At 37.4% G+C, this 19,143-nt stretch overlaps 1 long non-coding RNA gene across 1 annotated transcript in view; it reads right to left on the reverse strand.

Moving 5' to 3' along the window:
* Nucleotides 1-261: 261 nt before the first annotated feature.
* LOC149830263 (uncharacterized) overlaps nt 262-19,143 on the reverse strand; it is a 30,248-nt gene continuing 11,366 nt past the window's right edge. The window contains exon 2 of the long non-coding RNA XR_016433839.1: nt 262-676. This is a non-coding gene — a long non-coding RNA (uncharacterized LOC149830263). The remainder of the gene's footprint in view (nt 677-19,143) is intronic.

The following is a 19,143-nucleotide window of genomic DNA, read 5'->3' on the forward strand; positions in this document are numbered from 1 at the left end:
ACCACCCCTTGTTTTGAATTCTTTTATACACCTTAAATACACAAAATTGCTCAAAAGGACAAAAAAATCCCAACTTTCTTGAGCCGTTTGAATTAAAGGCCATAGCAGTGTTTATAGAGGAAGATCTAAATCCCAACCAAACCTATGATACCAGTATATATACAGCTGAACCCACGTATCTGCACTTCCAAAAATCTCTGTGCCCAAACCCGTGCAGCCATACCTATGTGACTATGACATAGAAATTAACATATAAGCTGCTGCATAAATACATATGGTATCATTTTCATGATGGGTAACTGTCCAGACATATATGTCCTGTCAACGATTATAACTATAGAACATCTTCATGCAATATGTTACAGTTAAAGGACGCCCATGCAAGGAGTGTGACAAGTTAGCATGACAAACACACAACAAACAAAGCTCGGACAGCAAAAGCTAGAGATTTTGTTTCAGTGTAGCCAAGATAGAAGCACCATGTAGTAGCCCAAACCAAATCTACCTCCTGGGTGACCCCATGGCTTGTTCTGGACATAGATTCCAAAACAATTCTGCAAAATCGTCCTCTTATTATACTACCTGGAAAATCGTAAGCAACTAAGCAAGTAATCTGAGCAACATGTGTTGTGACCCCTCAAGCAAATTTGAGGATCGAGACCTGTTACCCTGCTTTCTGCAATGAATCATGGAATAGAATGTTGTCAGTGTACAAAATCAAACTTATTGTTCACATCACATTTGTCCAATGTCCTTCACCCGCAACATGGCAAGTCATGTTTCTTGAACAGCTAACTAAAGCTAAAAAGATCATGATGAACTTGTTTATGAAGCAACTACAGAAGCAAATTCAAAGCCTAAATTCAACCTACAAACAGCAAATTATTACAGAAAACACAGCAAGCGAGGGAAAGGATAATTGTTCACAAGAAAATAAGAAATGGTAACCAGCAAACTTTACATGGTGAAACCTTAAAACCCTTTAACCCAAAAAGGTGGAAAATAAAAAGGTTATCTAGAAATTACAATCTCATAACGGTTGGTCAATACAATGTAGATAGCATCCATATTTGAATTCCCATATTAAAACTTTCAAGACGCCCTTTGTCAAAAATTGAAATCTCCCAGCATGTCACAATCCTTTTTGCATAGTAAAATGATTCTCCTTTATCATTCCAATGGTGATGTTTCATAAGTCCATCCAAAAAACAACTGTTCATTTACCAAGTTGTAGCATGATCATCTTCAAGTTTTGCAGAACTCAATTTACTCCATTAAATAAATCTGTCTGTCATCAATCTGTGACATGCAACAAGAGAACACCAGGGACTTTCCGAATTTGCCAGCCACCATACGAACTGTGTATGTCATCCAATAAAAATAAATCAAACTATATATAAAAACCAAGTACCACAAGTGTCTTTCATTTAACATTTAGAAGCATAACTGGAGTTACTTTATGCAGAAAGTGCAACAGTATCTAGAAAATAGAAGCAAGCCAGTTACCCATAAAACAAGAAAACGTACTCTCACAAGGCACCACACCAACAGTAACAGCAAGCACACAATTTTTCCATCAAATAACATTGAGATACCTGACATCATATATGTATATATATATATATAGCTTATACGAGTCGAGTCAAGCCGATTACCTATTGTTTATATTCAGCTTGCCGAGCCTATTTTACAAGTTTGTTCTTTAAAAGCCGAACATGAGGTAAGCCTCGAGCGGCTTGGCTTGTTTTCCAGTCCTACTCGGTGTGACTCAGCAAGTCAACTCGGATGACTCAGATTTTTTATTTCTTATATATTTAAAAAAATTAATTAAAATAAAAAACATTTAAGTTTTTTAAAAAATAAAATAATATATATTGTATTATATCATAGTGCCTTTTTCTTTAGATTGGGGACATTACCTCCTTTTCAGGAATTAATACACACTAGTTTGAGAAAGAGAGATCACACCTATTATTAATTCTAATTTCAAGCAATAGAAAAGTGGATTCTTTTTGTCAGATAGGCCTCTCTCCCTCTCTTTGCTTCTTTTTCCACTCTTGTAATGAAATGGTGATCTTCCACAAAAGCACAAAAGCTCACAACAGGTGTCTATTGGAGACACTACAAGCACAACCCACGAAAGGGTATAAATGAAAGAACACAAGATAAAATAATAAACTTTTATTTCTTATGAGAAATGCTTAAGAAGCATTGAAATACAAAGGAGGGGATCACCCCTATTTATACAAGAAAAGGAAAGAGTAATAAGAGTCGTTGGACCTAGTCCAAAAGGCTCTAATTATAGCCGTTGGACTAGGTCCAACGACTATAAACTAGTCAAGATCAAATGTGATCTTGACTAGATTAAATCTCTAGTTCAAAATGAACTAGATGAAAAATAAAAATAAAGAAAGAAAAAGAATAAAGAATAAAAATAAATAATTATTATATTATTATATTATATATATTACATTTTAATATTTTTAACACATCCCCTCAAACTTACGGTACAATAAGCGAAAGTTTGTTTAAGAGGAAATGATATCTAGGAGCAACGAGAGGTTTGGTGAAGAAGTCTGCTAATTGATATTCTGATATAACATATGACAGATCAATGGTTCCACGTAGATACTCCTCTCTAACATAATGACAATCCATCTCAATATGATTGGTCCGTTCATGAAATTTTCAGTTGATGGCAATATAGATCGCAGTCTTATTGTTACAGCACATGTGTGAAGCTTATGTCACTTCAACTCCCATGTCAGTTAGCAGACGTATGAGCCAAACTACTTCCATTGTCATAGTTGTCATAGCTCGGTGGACGAGAGAGAGGCCTTATGTTGCTTTTTGCACTACCATGAAATTAAATATTCACCTCAGAAAATACAAAAACCAGTGATTGAGTGTCGGTTATTTGGATCACCTTCCCATTCAACATCAGTATAAGCAATTAAATCTAACGAAGATGAAGCAGACAAGAAGAGGCCTCGTGAAAGAGAGAACTTTATATTGAGATGGATTGGATGAAGCAGACAAGAAGAGGCTATAATACGCAAAACTGCTCATATGTGAACAAAAGTATGAGCATGCTAAAACTGGCTAGTTGTGTGTACAGCGTGTGCTATATCAGGTCTAGTAATGAAAAGATAGAAAAGTGCTTCAATAAGCTGTCTATAAGGAGTGGGATCATCAAGAGGTTCTCCATAATCGATTCTCATTTTAATGTTGACAACTTCTGAAGTGTCAACTTTCTTATCATCTGTAATTTCAGACCTAAAAACAATATCAAAAGCAAATTTAGATTGAGATATCAAATACCCACGAGGAGAATAAGCAACTTCAATTCCTAAGAAATATCTCAATAATCCTAAATCAATCATTTCAAAATGAGTTTTAAGAAGCTTTTCAAAGTTTTCAACTCTCTGTTTGTTGCCTCCTGTGATGATCATGTCATCCGCATAGAGAAGAAGAATAATAATTCTTGCATCAGAATTCTTGATAAATAAAGCAGTGTCAGTCAAACAAGATCAAAATTCAATATCAAGCATAACATGACTAAACATGTTATACCAGACTTTTGGTGCATGTTTAAGACCGTAAAGAGCCTTTTTTAAGCGAAGAGTTCTTCTCTTAAGGATACTAATACCAGGTGGAGCTTCCATATAAACTTCTTCAACTAGATTTTTATTGAGAAAAACATTTTTGACATCAATTTGAAATATAGGTCATTCTCTAATAGAGGCTAAAGTTATTAAAGTCCTGACAGTGGTTATTCGGGCAATTGGAGCAAAAGTTTCTTTGTAGTCGATGCCATACTCTTGGGTATATCCCTTGGCCACTAATTTGGCTTTATACCTTTCAAGAGTTCTATCACTCTTGGTTTTAACTTTGTAAACTCACCGACAGCCTATAGGTTTCTTGCCTAGAGGAATATCTTAAATAGACCAAGTGTTAGCCTTTTCTAATGCTTTCAGTTCAGCCTTCATGGCTTCTACCCATTCAGTATGGTTTTTAGCTTGAGTATAAGATGGCGGTTCTACGTATGATTGTATTAATGCAATAAATGCCTTATATGAGGGTGAAAAAGATTCGTAGGATACAAATTTTTCAGGTCTAGAAATTTTGAATGACCTGGTTTGTACTTCAGAGTATTTTTCTAATGCACATGGAAGATTAGATTATCTACGTCTTGAATATTGTAAACTGATGTCCCTATGGATTTGCTCTTCATTATCAACATTATGTTCAGAATCAATAGTATCTTGATCATCGTCTAAGTCGTATTCATGATCATATTCATTAGATTTCGAGGTTAAATCTATCAAGAAGGAATACTCGGTTACTTAGGTTTTTCAAATTCAAAGAAACTTTTTTTTCTCAAGGATACATTTCTTTAACTCCGCCTGTGTAGTTATACACTGCCGGTCCCAAGCCCGGATAAAGGAGGAGGGTTGCGGTAGGCCTGTGACAGCCAGCATAAAAACTTTGTCATATCCTATGAAAATGAACCAATATGAGAATTTCGTTGGGGCGTTCCCTACTGAGCGACGCGTTGTACTCTCTAGGCCCGGAGGCAGTGATAAATGTGCAAGGGTTGCTAGGTCGTCGCCCAGAAGCGACGCGTCACACCGGCGCCCGGGTGTGGTGTCAAATAGGCAAGGGTTCCCTCACTTTGTTGGACGGGTGGGGGTAAAGAAGTTAGTCCAAGACCATAAAATTAGGTTAGCCACTTGGAACATAGGGTCTTTAAATGGTAAGTTGGTAGAGTTAGTAGATGTTATGTGTAGGAAAAAGATTGATATTTTATGTCTTCAAGAGACCAAATGGGTAGGTGAGAAAGCTAAAGTGATAGAACCTTGGGGATATAAGATTTGGTATACAGGAATAAATAGGAATAGGAATGGAGTAGGGATTGTTATGAGTCGTCAGTTTATAGATAATGTAGTTGAGGTCCGTAGGAAGGGTGATAGAATTTTACTTATTAAATTAGTATTAGGTACAGATATTATTAATATTATTAGTGTTTATGCACCTCAAGTAGGTTTAGATGATTCCATTAAGCATCAATTTTGGGAAGATTTAGATGGAGTAGTACAAGAGACATCTTATGGAGAAAAGCTTTTCATCGGCGGTGACCTTAATGGACATGTAGGCATTAGTAGGGATGGATTTGAGAATATCCATGGAGGCTATGGTATAGGAGAAAGAAATGAAAGTGGAGAAAGGATTTTAGATTTTTGTTTGTCCTATGATATGATCTTAGCAAACACCTGGTTTAGGAAGAGGGAGTCTCACCTAGTAACATTTAAAAGTGGGGTTAATACGAGTCAGATAGATTTTTTCCTACTTAGAAAGAGAGATAGGGGTTGTTGCATCGATTGTAAGGTTATACCAGGAGAAAGTGTAGCTACACAACATAGAGTCTTAATTTTAGATCTTAGAATTAGACAATGCCGCAAAAGGGTTAGACATAGGATAGATCCTAGAATTAAGTGGTGGGCACTGAAAGGAGCTAAACAAGGAATGTTTGTAGAGCAGGTAGTTAAGGAAGTTGATTGGTGTCTCGAGGAGGATTCAGAATCAATGTGGAATAAGATAGCGGGTGGTATGAGAAAAGTAGCTAAGGAGGTATTGGGTGAGTCTAAAGGCGGTGCACCACTAGGTAAGGATACATCATGGTGGAATGAGGATGTCAAATTAGCTATTAAGGTTAAAAGAGAGTGTTATAGAAATCTAAGTAAGAGTCGTGATAATGAGAATTTGGAGAAGTATATGATAGCAAAGAAGGAAGCTAAAAAAGTTGTTCGAAACGCGATGGCTAAGGTATATAAGGAGGTTTATGACAAGTTGGATACCAAAGAAGGCGAGAAGGATATTTATAGGCTTGCAAAGATGAGAGATAGGAAATTGAAGGATTTGGGTATGGTTAGATGTATCAAAGATGAAACGCAAAGGGTTTTAGTCAAAGATGAGGAGATTAAGGAGAGATGGAAAGATTATTTTGATAAGCTATTTAATGATAGTCATGCTCAAGATCTTGGAGACTTCTCCATTCCTTTTCATGAGATAAATCGTGACTTCATGCGCAAGATTCAAAAGAAAGAAATTGCAGAGGCTTTGAAGAAAAGGAAATCAAGAAGGGCAGTTGGCCCAGATGGTATACCTATCGAGGCTTGGAAATGCTTGGGAGAGAAAGGTTTAGAATGGTTGACAAATCTTTTTAACTTGATTTGGCGAACAAATAAGATGCCTAATGAGTGGAGGAAGAGTACTTTGGTGCCTTTATATAAGAATAAGGGTGATATACAAGATTGCACAAACTATCGTGGTATAAAACTCATGAGTCATACTATGAAACTTTGGGAGAGGGTGATTGAGTCTAGGTTGAGGAAGGTTGTCATGATATCGGAGAATCAATTTGGTTTTATGCCTGGAAGATCTACTATGGAAGCTATACATCTTCTTAGACAACTTATTGAAAGATATAGAGAGAGGAACACAGATTTGCATATGGTTTTTATTGATTTAGAGAAGGCATACGATAGAGTACTTAGGGACGTTCTCTGGTGGACAATGATGAAGAAAGGTGTTTCTCTCAAGTACATTAGTATAATTAAAGATATGTATGAAGGAGTAGTAACCAATGTCCGCACTTGTGGAGGGGTGTCAACCAATTTTCCGATAACGGTTGGGTTACATCAAGGATCTGCTTTAAGCCCTTTCCTATTTGCGATAGTGATGGATGAGCTTACGAGATCAATTCAAGAAAATGTACCGTGGTGTATGTTGTTTGCTGATGATATTGTTTTGATTGATGAGTCTAGAGCTGGGGTTAATGCTAAGTTAGAATTATGGAGACAGACATTGGAAGCTAGAGGTTTTAAGTTGAGTAAGAGTAAGACTGAATATATGGAATGTCGGTTTAGTAAGCAACGAAGTAGTGATGGGAGTGTAGTGAAGCTTGGTGAGCAAGATATACCGGTGAATGATTATTTCAAATATTTGGGATCCATCATTCAAAAGTATGGAGAAATTGATGGAGATGTAAATCATAGGATAAAGGTTGGGTGGATGAAATGGAAAAGTGCTACTAGAGTGTTGTGCGATCGTAGAATGCCATTGCGGTTGAAGGGAAAGTTTTATAGGACGACTATTAGACCCGCTTTACTATATGGTACGGAATGTTGGGCTGCCAAGAGACATCATATTCAAAAATTGAGTGTAGCTGAGATGCGGATGCTTAGATGGATGTGTGGAAATACAATAAAAGATAAGATTCGGAACGAAGAGATACGTAAGAAGGTAGGTGTTGCACCCATTGAAAATAAGATGTGAGAGAATCGTTTACGGTGGTTTGGACATATTCGGCGAAGGCCTAATGATGCTCCAGTTAGAAGGTTGGAGAAATGGGAAAATATATTAGTTAAAAGAGGTCGGGGTAGGCCTAGGAAGACTTGGATGGAGATGATAGGAAATGATATGAATGCTTTGAACCTCACCGAGGACATGGCGTTGGATAGAAATGATTGGAGGAAAAGGATTCATGTGGAAGACCCAAAATGAATTTCTTTTTTGGTTCATATCGCTGACCCCAATTGTTTTGGGATGAAGGCGTAGTTGTTGTTGTTGTTGTTGTTTGTATACATTTCTTGATACATACAATTTTTCATTTTCAAAATCAAAACACCTATAGCCTTTTTTATTATCTGCATAACTTAAGAAGGCACAAGGAATAGCACAAGGAGAGAGTTTATCACTTTTGTTGGTGAAAACAAAACATTTGCATCCAAAAATCCTTAATCTAGAGTAATCAAGAGATAATTTAACAAGTTTCTCAATTGAAGTTATATCTTTTTTAAAGAAGAAGATGGCATTCGATTAATGAGATAGGTAGCAGTTAGGGCAACTTCTGCTTAAAAACCTTTTGGAACTTGTTTGCTATTAATAAAGTCCCAGTGGTTTCCATAATGTGTCGATGTTTTCGTTCGGTCAGGCCATTTTATTGTGGTGTGTGTGGACAAGATCTTTGATGTGTAATGCCATGTAAATTAAGATAGTCTTTAAATTCTTTGGACATAAATTTTCTCCCTAATCAGCGCAAAAAATGAAAATATCATTTTGAAATTTATTTTTAGCCATTTTATGAAATGTTTGAAAATGTGAAAAAACCTCAGATTTATGCTTAAGAAAGTAAATCCAAATATGCTTAGAAAAGTCATAGACAAAAATAAAATAGTATGCATACCCGCCTTTTGATATGACTGGTGCAGGACCTCAAACATCCGAATGTATTAACTCAAGTGATCTGGAATAAATAAAAGTTCTATCATGAAATGGTAATCTTTTCATTTTGCCAAGAATACAATCTTTATAAGTAAAACTTTCAAAATTACAAAATTTTCCTAAACTTAGAAAATGTTGGATTTTAGACATATGAGGATGGCCAAATCTTTTGTGCCATAGGTCCAACTCTAGTTTTTGAACAATATAACAGAAAGCATTCTTAGGCAATTCCAAAAAATTCATATAGTAGAGTCCTTCTCTATGATCTTCTCTAATCAGCTTCCCTGACTGACGATCCTTTACCCAACAACCATGAGAAGAGAAGGAGATATCACACCCATAATCAAATATTTGAGAAACAGATAAAAGGTTTAGATTTAGTTTAAGAATATATCTAACTTTTAAAATAAAAAAATTTAGATTTATGAAGTTTTTCAAAATTTCCTATTCATTTTATTTCAAGAGATGTACCATCAGCTATGAAAACTTTTGACATACTTGAGTTATTGTTAAGACATGCGGATAAACTATTGATATTTGGGGTCATATGAAAGGAAGCACCAAAGTCAAGGAGCCAAGAAAAGTTACCAGGATCGAAGAAGAATGAAATTGTTGCTCTAGTTGAGGAGGATGCTCCTTTGAGAAGAGGTTGAAGAATCTCCATTAATTGAGCCATAAATACAGGTGTATCTTGATTGATTTGATCTTTTGATTCCGAACCAATAGATGCAACTTTCTTTTATTCTCTTCTCTTAAGCTTAGGACATTAAGGCTTACAGTGTCCCGACTCATGACAATGGTGGCAAATGACCTTTCTCTTGTCAAAATCATCATTTTGTCTACCAAGGTGAGGCAGCCTATAAGTACACACATAATTTTCCGGTCTAGATATGGCTAGAACGGAATCATCTTCATGCTTTAGAGTATTCTTCCTAAATCTATTTTTTTCCATGGTTAGTTCATCTATAGTATCAATGATAGAGGGAACCTTCAAACAAGTAAAAGAGCCGATTTGGTTGATTCAAATTCCAACCTTAAACCATTTATAAACTGATAAAAGTGTTTTATATCGAGTTGCTTTTGGCAAAACTCAATATCTTCGAGACAATGCCATTTTTGCTTAAGAAGAGCCAATTGTTCCCAAATCTCAAATAACTCATTATAATATTTCCTAATACTTTTGTCTTTTTGAGTCAGTCTAAATTTTGTCTTGTAAATTGCACACATGTGCAATATCTTTAAGCAAATACATATTTCTAAGGTATTCCCAAGCTTTATCGGCATGCTCAAATTTGGCTAGACTAGAGCATTTCTTGATGTCAACGTTATTAACTAGCCATGACATAATTTTAGTGTGCCCTATCCTCCATTCTTTCCATTTTTTCCCATAAGTCGCCAAAGCCTTATTCTTCTCTCTTTCTGTGAGAGGTACTTCTTTTTCATTCTCAATTTTTGTGAGAACTAGTTTTAGTTCCGAATCGGAACCATCCACTATACCCGACAACTCTTTTTCCTAAATGTGGTGCTTCATGATTGAAGCCCACATTACATAGTTGGTGTCATTTAATTTCATGGGCATGATGGTAACTTTATCATTGTCATCCATCTTTTACAAGGGTGAGAAAATGAAAGAAAGATAGATGAGAGAGAAAAAAAGAGAGATAAGAGAGAAAGGGAGAGAGAAAGATCACAATCACAAATTTGAGTAGCCAATCTATCCTCCAAATGCCTTCCTTCTTCAAAGAGAGTGGCACAAAAGTCACTCAAGTCATTTGAATCACGAACAAAAGGATAAATCGCTTTTTGCTAAGGAGGCACGGAAAACGAGGTGAAAATTCTCCAAGATCTAGAAGTTGTAAAGCTTTGATACCGTGTAATGAAATGGTGATCTTCCACAAAAGCACACAACGGATGTCTATTGGAGACACTACAAGCACAACCCACAAAAGGATATAAATGAAAGATAAAATAATAAACTTTTATTTCTCATGAGAAATACTTAAGAAGCATTGAAATACAGAGGGGATCACCCCTATTTATACAAGAAAAGGGAAGAGTAAGAAGAGCTCTTATTAAGAGTCGTTGGACTAAGTCCAACGACTATAAACTAGTCAAGATCAAATGTGATCTTGACTAGAATAAGTCTCTAGTTCAAAATGAACTAGATGAAAAATAAAAATAAAGAAAGAAAAGAATAAAGAATAAAAATAAATAATTATTATATTGTATTATATATATTACATTTTTATATTTCTCTCTCTCTCTCTCTCTCTCTCTCTCTCTCTCTCTATATATATATATATATATATATACACACACCTTTTTTCCAAAAGAAATTGAAAATTTTAACATGACACCAAAGTAAAATAGTAATTTTGGCTTTCTTCTAATTTTTGAACAATTGCCTTCTTCCTTTTTTTAGACCCCTCAGTTAGGAGGGCCTGTGACAGCTAGTTTAAGTGTGTTTATATGTGTGCATGTATGTATGCAAAAAAGTATGCATTTGTGTGTCATTGTTTCAATGTCCATCCTTGACATTAACAAATTGAGAAAGTTTTTTTGCCTTATTAAATGTTGGAATACACTGAATGGGTGTAAACAAATCCACCAAGTCTCTTTACTTACTAAATGACTTAAGTACTGAAGTGCCCGTTATTAGCTAGCACCACAAAAAGTATTTTGATACATATAAAAATATGTAGACTGAGTTTTTTGTTGACAGATTCCTTACATTCCCAAAGTACTTCTATGTTATATCTTTGTAAAATTTCTTTTAATGGTGCCACTTTAATAAGGCACCACCGTGGTATCTTAACTGTTAAAAATAGAAAGAACTTGATGAAATTGCACACATGCATGTGATATGCCATGTCTGGCATAAGTTAAATTGGTGACAAGAAGTTGTAAAAAGCAGAGGCATTCAAGTGGTCCAATATTTTGACTCCCTAGCCAAGCCTTAAACCACATGGCAAGCAACACAGTAGTTAAGAAAGTCAATGTTGCTGATTCCTAATCTCATCAATGATGGAAAGGAACTCCACAATCCAACTACAGCATCTCTCTACCATGTCATACTGCTAAGCCTATGATGAGGCAATGGTCAGTCAAGACAACTGAAAACCAATCACTTGCCCTATGGCATTGCAGTTATTGTGCAGATGTGACAAAAGGTGGAAACTAGTGGAGGAGGAATCCTTGCCATGCGGCAACAACGTAGCATGCCTCTGGCCTCATCATGGCCAACAAGTGGTAAAATGTATCAGGCATCTCACATGCACATGTCTAGAATCACTATTCATATCTTCCTTGCATTTCTGCTAGCAGTGGACACTGGGCCCAGCCGGCCATGAGCCGGGCCTGTGCCTGTAAATTTGGCCCTGGCTAGTCCAGGGCCGGGACTCTGGCCCAGCCTGGCACGACGTGGGCTGACACGGGCTGGGCCGAATATATACACACACACACACACACACGTGTGTGTGTGTGTGTATGAACGTTTATGTATAAATAAATAAATAAATAATATATAGTAATGATTCAGTGCTCCCGGAGTACCTACTCCCTCTTATTAGTCATTGCATCTTCTGAGATCCAACAGTTGTGATGCATACAGAAATCTAACAGTTTCCTTAAATATGCATGCAATACCTTAAATGGCACACTCTCTCTCGTCCTTTTTCATGCAACTGTTTTAAAAAAAATCTCTCTTTCTCATCCTTTCCCATGCAAGTGCCTTAAATGGCACTCTCTCTCTCACAAATAGATATGGTGGTGGATGTTGGACATGGATGATGGATCTTAAATGGCTCTCTCTCTCTCGTCCTTTCTCTCTCACACACTACATGGATGCCATGTCCATGTATCTCTTTTGGTTTAAAAAAAACCGTTAGTTTTCAAAACTCTCTCTCTCTCTCTCTCTCTCTCTCTCTCTCTCTCTCTCTCTCTCTCTATATATATATATATATATATATATATATATATATATATATATATATACTGCGGGACGAGAGCTCCACTCATCAATAATGCATCATATCAGATGTGGCCCACTAGGCCAACTACTCTAACATTAGTTTGTAAATCAAGAATTGTCTTGTACTCCAAAGTTACCACAACGAAAATAAAGTCCAGGGCTCATGAGAAGAAAAACAAAACATGCTGCAATTGGAGAGTAAAGCCTATTTGATGTTCCCAGACCTAAAATATTCATCTTAAACAAACTGCACTATCATTTCCCTTCTACTGCTCTACACTTCCACCGAATATAGTCACTAAAAAATAAGTGAGAACTATTAAAGATTCTCAACACAATTAAATTTCGCTATGACAAAAAGGTAAAAGCATGGGACACTCAGCACATTTTGGAAATGTTACACAGCTCGGCGATGAATATTAAGCTATGAAGATACAAAGCATTAACATGATTTTTTCGGAAATAGATAATCTTGCCAACAACAACAAACAACAACAACTACGCCTTCATCCCAAAACAATTGGAGTCGGCGATATGAACCAACAAAGAAAATCATTCTAGGTCTTCCACATGAATCCTTCTCCTCCATTCATTTCTATCCAATGCCATGTCCTCGGTGAGGTTCAAAGCATTCATATCCTTTCCTATCACCTCCATCCATGTCTTCCTAGGCCTACCCCGGCCTCTTTTAACTAATATATTTTCCCATTTCTCCATCCTTCTAACAGGAGCATCATTAGGCCTTCGTCGAATATGTCCAAACCACCGTAAACGATTCTCTCTCATCTTATTTTCAATGGGTGCAACGCCTACCTTCTTACGTATCTCCTCGTTCCGAATCTTATCTTTTATTGTATTTCCACACATCCATCTCAGCATACGCATCTCAGCTACACTCATGTTTTGAATATGATGTCTCTTGGCAGCCCAACATTCCGTACCATATAGTAAAGCGGGCCTAATAGTCGTCCTATAAAACTTTCCCTTCAACCGCAATGGCATTCTACGATCGCACAACACTCCAGTTGTACTCTTCCATTTCATCCACCCAACCTTTATCCTATGATTTACATCTCCATCAATTTCTCCGTACTTTTGAATGATAGATCCCAAATATTTGAAAGAAACATCCACCGGTATTTCTTGCTCACCAAGCTTCACTACACTCCCATCTCTATTTCGTTGCTTACTAAATCGACATTCCATGTATTTTGTCTTACCCTTACTCAACTTAAAACCTCTTGCTTCCAATGTCTGTCTCCATAATTCTAACTTAGCATTAACCCCAGCTCTAGACTCATTAATCAAAACAATATCATCAGCAAACAACATACACCACGGCACATTTTCTTGAATTGATCTCGTAAGCTCATCCATCACTATAGCAAATAGGAAAGGGCTTAAAGCAGATCCTTGATGTAACCCAACCGTTATAGGAAAATTGGTTGTCACCCCTCCACAAGTGCGGACATTGGTTACTACTCCTTCATACACATCTTTAATTATACTAATGTACTTGAGAGAAACACCTTTCTTCATCATTGTCCACCAGAGAACGTCCCTAGGTACTCTATCGTAAGCCTTCTCCAAATCAATAAAAACCATATGCAAATCTTTGTTCCTCTCTCTATTTCTCTCAATAAGTTGTCTAAGAAGATGTATAGCTTCCATAGTAGATCTTTCAGGCATAAAATCAAATTGATTCTCCGATATCATGACAACCTTCCTCAACCTAGACTCAATCACCCTCTCCCAAAGTTTCATAGTATGACTCATGAGTTTTATACCACGATAGTTTGTGCAATCTTGTATATCACCCTTATTCTTATATAGAGGCACCAAAGTACTCTTCCTCTACTCATTAGGCATCTTATTTGTCCGCCAAATCTTGTTAAAAAGATTTGTCAACTATTCTAAACCTTTCTCTCCCAAGCATTTCCAAGCCTCGATAGGTATACCATCTGGGCCAACTGCCCTTCTTGATTTCATTTTCTTCAAAGCCTCTGCAATTTCTTTCTTTTGAATCTTGCGCATGAAGTCACGATTCATCTCATGAAAAGGAATGGAAAAGTCTCCAAGATCCTGAGCATGACTTTCATTAAATAGCTTATCAAAATAATCTTTCCATCTCTCCTTAATCTCCTCATCTTTGACTAAAACCCTTTGTGTTTCATCTTTGATACATCTAACCATACCCAGATCCCTCGATTTCCTATCTCTCATCTTTGCAAGCCTATAAATATCCTTCTCACCCTCTTTGATATCCAACTTGTCATAAACCTCCTTATATACCTTATCCCTCGCGTTCCGAACTACTTTTTTAGCTTCCTTCTTTGCTATCATATACTTCTCCAAATTCTCATTATCACGATTTTTACTTAGATTTCTATAACACTCTCTTTCAACCTTAATAGCTAATTTGACATCCTCGTTCCACCATGATGTATCCTTACCTAGCGGTGCACCGCCTTTAGACTCACCCAATACCTCCTTAGCCACCTTTCTCATGCCACCCGCTATCTTATTCCACATAGATTCTGAATCCTCCTCGAGACACCAATCAACTTCCTTAACTACCCACTCTACAAACATTCATTGTTTAGCTCCTTTCAGTGCCCACCACTTAATTCTAGGATCTATCCTATGTCTATCCCTTTTGCGGCATTGTCGAATTCTAAACCTACTTGAGGTGCATAAACACTAATAATATTAATAATATCCGTACCTAATACTAATTTAATAAGTAAAATCCTATCACCCTTCATACGGACCTCAACTACATTATCTATAAACTCACGACTCATAACAATCCCTACTCCATTCCTATTCCTATTTATTCCTGTATACCAAATCTTATATCCCCAAGGTTCTATCACTTTTGCTTTCTCACCTACCCATTTGGTCTCTTGTAGACATAAAATATCAATCTTTCTCCTACACATAACATCTACTAATTCTACCAACTTACCAGTTAAAGATCCTATGTTCTAAGTGGCTAACCTAATTTTATGGTCTTGGACTAACTTCTTTACCCCCACCCGTCCAACAAAGTAAGGGAACCCTTGCCTATTTGACACCACACCCGGGCGCCGGTGTGACGCGTCGCTTCCAGGCAACGACCTAGCAACCCTTGCCCATTTATCACTGCCTCCGGGCCTATAGAGTACAGCGCGTCGCTCAATAGGGAACGCCCCAACGAAATTCTCATATTGGTTCATATTCATAGGGTATGACTAAGTTTTTATGCTGGCTGTCACAGGCCTACCGCAACCCTCCTTTATCCGGGCTTGCCAAGAATTACAAAAATTTATTTTTTTCAGCAAAATACAGTATAAAGAGAGAGAGATGAGTGAAGCTTGTTAAAGTATATATGTATATATATATTTCTTTATGTAATAAGTGAAACCCATTATGGGTATTTTGGTCATTACACATTATGTAATTAATGGTGTTCCTAGAGGGCACTTTAGGGTTTTTCTTTTTAATGTATTTTATTCTTTTCCTAAGGGCATTATAGTCCTTATAATGCCCTTAGAATAGAGTTGTAGGGAGTGCTCTCAACAGCTATATATATAGTTGTTGGGAAGCATAGTTGGCAAACTCGTGACTCGGATCTGGATCTCCTGACCCTTGACTCGCGAGTCAACGGGTTGACTCGGTAACTCAAACGATTTAGGACATGAATTTTTGTATTAAGACATGGAAAAAATTAAACTCCAAACTGTATAATCACTGAATTTAGCACATAACATTAATGACTAAGCTATATAAGTATTCATATATACATAATTGATTTAAAAATATATGATTCTTTATAAAAATTATCCTTTTATAAGCATTATGCATTAAAACCACAAAATTCATGACAAAAGACACATAAGTGGTGTGTGGATCGGTGGTCCTGGATCGATGACCCAGTTGAGTCCGATCTGGGTTGACCCAGGCGATTCTCGAGTCAACTTGTCGGATTTGCCAACTATGTTGGGAAGTGCTCCCAACAACTATATTTCTAGCTGTTGGGAGCACTTCCCAATGGCTCTTCTTTGCTTCCTTTTGTGTAAAAATAGGGGGTATAACCCTTCTTATATGTTAAAACCGTTCACAAGCATTCTCTTAATAATATTCCTATATTTTTTACTTGTGTTTTAGCCCCTAAGTAGCTTGTGTGGTTGTCATTTAGTATTGACTCATAAGTGGTCTTGATTGTGTATGTTCTTGTGTTCTTGTATGCCCATAAGAGGCACTCACTTGTACTCTTTTTGTATTTTCATTACATGGTATCAGAGCATTGGTGTTCTTCAGTTGTATCTCATACGTGAAAATCAAGAGGAAGATCGTGAAGAGCGGTGAAGCTTTGGTTTGTTGTCTCGAGAAGCGTGACATCAAACTTCTTCAACGCATTTCTTGCCTTCCTCTTGTCTTCTTTTCTCTCTATCTTTTATCTGCCTCTACTCTTTCACTTTTTGGTACAATGGCCGAAAAAGTAGTTACGGTTGTTCTCATCAAATTTGATGAAAAAAACTATAATATGTGGATCACTGCCATGAAAAGAATCTTAGTTGGCAAAGACTTGTGGGACTATGTTGATGGCTCCATATTAAAACCTCAACTTATTCCTACAAAATAAATTTGTGGGAAAGATGGTGAAATCAAAGAGGAAACTCTTAAAGAAAGAGAGAAAACGCTCTCTTAAACTACAAAAAAACCTATGTCACAGGGATTCGGCCAGACAGGTGCCGCACCCGCGTCGACGCGACGCGATGCGGGTGCGCGTGCGGGTGCAGTCAACCCGACCCTGGGTGCGTTGACCGCACCCAGGGTCATTTTGGTCCAATTTTTTGATTTTTTTTTTAAATTGCCCTGTGAAATGGGTTGCGGAATTTTAAGAAAAAAATTTGCTGACAGCTGACCGCGCAGCAGGACCCGCCCCTTTCTGGATTTTGATTTTGATTTTGATTTTGGCCTTGATAGCTTCGGTCTCTTTAGAGTTGCCTATTCCCTGACGAGGACTTCCAGATTCTTCACCTCTCCCCACCCCTTGCTGGATCCCTGCAAGTAGTGATGAGAGAATGAAAGGACGGAACAGTCAATGCCTGCTTGTTGCTGCTGCTCTTGTTTTATAAAGGGGGCACTTGTGTCCACAACATCTGACGAGCTTTGTTGGCATCCCATGCTATTCCTGCCTCCAAACAATGAATTTGCAGCATTGGTTAACTTGGAAATGATGATCCATCTTCCTCAAAAATTAAAACCAAAATTCAAGAGCCTTTTGAAGTCTTTATCCTTCAACCATCCAGATCTTTCTTCGTCAAGGATTTTCTCTCTCCATAATAAATGATAATGGTGGTGGTAGCCTTGGTGGCTATTAGTATTCACTTTTCTCCTGACAAGATGGGTGCTCTAGCCGTAGCCTGGTGTAGACCTCTCTTTTCCACATGTCAAATCCAATAAATTTCTTTTAGCTGTCATCCAGACTGGAGATCTGTGTGCAACTGTATATAAAATCAAATTTGAAGAACCCTAGGCAGTGGCGTGGCAGTGGCGGTGGAGCCGTAGGCCTCGTGAAGACTCTCTCTCCAACAAACCACATCAAACCTTTTGCTTATATTTTTTTTCGTGAAGACCAGGGAGTTTCAGACATGATTGAATCATGACAGTCAGCAGAACGCAGCAGGCTGGGTCGATCAGATTGCCAATCCTTTCGGTTCATCAATTTTGTCCCGTTGCGCCAAAGTAGACAACAAGCAGAATGCGGGTAACAAGTCTTCAAACAAACACACCAGCAAAAAAAAAACTAGTTATAAGTCATATATATATATATATATATATTTTGCCGCACCCCCGCACCCGAGTTTTTTGGAAGTGTTGCATCCTCGCACCCGCACCCATGTGACATAGAAAAAAACTATCAAAGCATGGAATGTTGGTAAAGACAAGGTTTTATCCCTATTTAGAGAGTATGTGTGAAGAACCTTGTGAAAATATATAGGAATTTGAGAAGGCCGATAAAGCATGGGTTTATATCAAACAAACCTACACCCAACATGATAGTACCCATAAATGGGACTTGCAAGATAAGATTCACAATTACAAGCAAAGTGAAAAAAGTGTTAGAGAGTACTATGGTACTCTTAAAAGACTTTGGTTCCAAATAGCCAAAATGGAGTCAATTTGGGATACCATTGATGATGTTTGCCATAGAAAAAATTAATTCCTTGGTGAGCAATTTTTTCAATTTATGAGAGGGCTTAGGCCCGATCTTGAACCAAGGTTACCGGAAGCGTCATAGGACATGGGGAAGCGTGCTTCTCTAAAGTGCGTTTCGGAAGCGCAAAACGTAGTGCTTCTGAAACATGCTGGGAGGCGCCAAATTTTTTTTTAAAAGTGTGCTTCCCCTTCTTTTTTCTTTTTCTTTTTTCTTTTTGTTTTTGTTTTTTCCTTGTTTTCCTTTTCTTTTTTCTCATTTTTTGCTTACCCTTCGCTTCCCCCTTGCTTCCACCTCGCTTCCTAAGTCGCTTTCAGCTCGCTTTTGAGACGATTTCTGGTTTACTTCTAAGTCATCCCGGGCTTCCCGCTTCCTAAAATTTTGAAAGTGCCTCGCTTCTGCTTCCCGAATCATTCCCGCTCCCGCTTTCTCGACTGGCAACTCTGGTTTGAACATGTTTGAGTATCTATCATCCACCGAAACAAAAATCAAGAGGATCTTTCACCTTTACATGAGATTTTAGCCCATTTTTGCATGAAAGAAACAAGGCTAAAATCCATGACCGAATCAAGGAAGTCTAGGATAATGTATTGGTGGTTTCTAGACCTGGTGTCAATACTCATCCTTATAGGCCTCCTTATTTCAATAAAAATAATTGAAAGCCAAGGAACAATGCTGGGAG

This window comes from Nuphar pumila, chromosome 8 (genome assembly GCF_984573655.1).
Source record: "Nuphar pumila chromosome 8, dmNupPumi1.hap1.1, whole genome shotgun sequence".
NCBI lineage: Eukaryota > Viridiplantae > Streptophyta > Magnoliopsida > Nymphaeales > Nymphaeaceae > Nuphar > Nuphar pumila.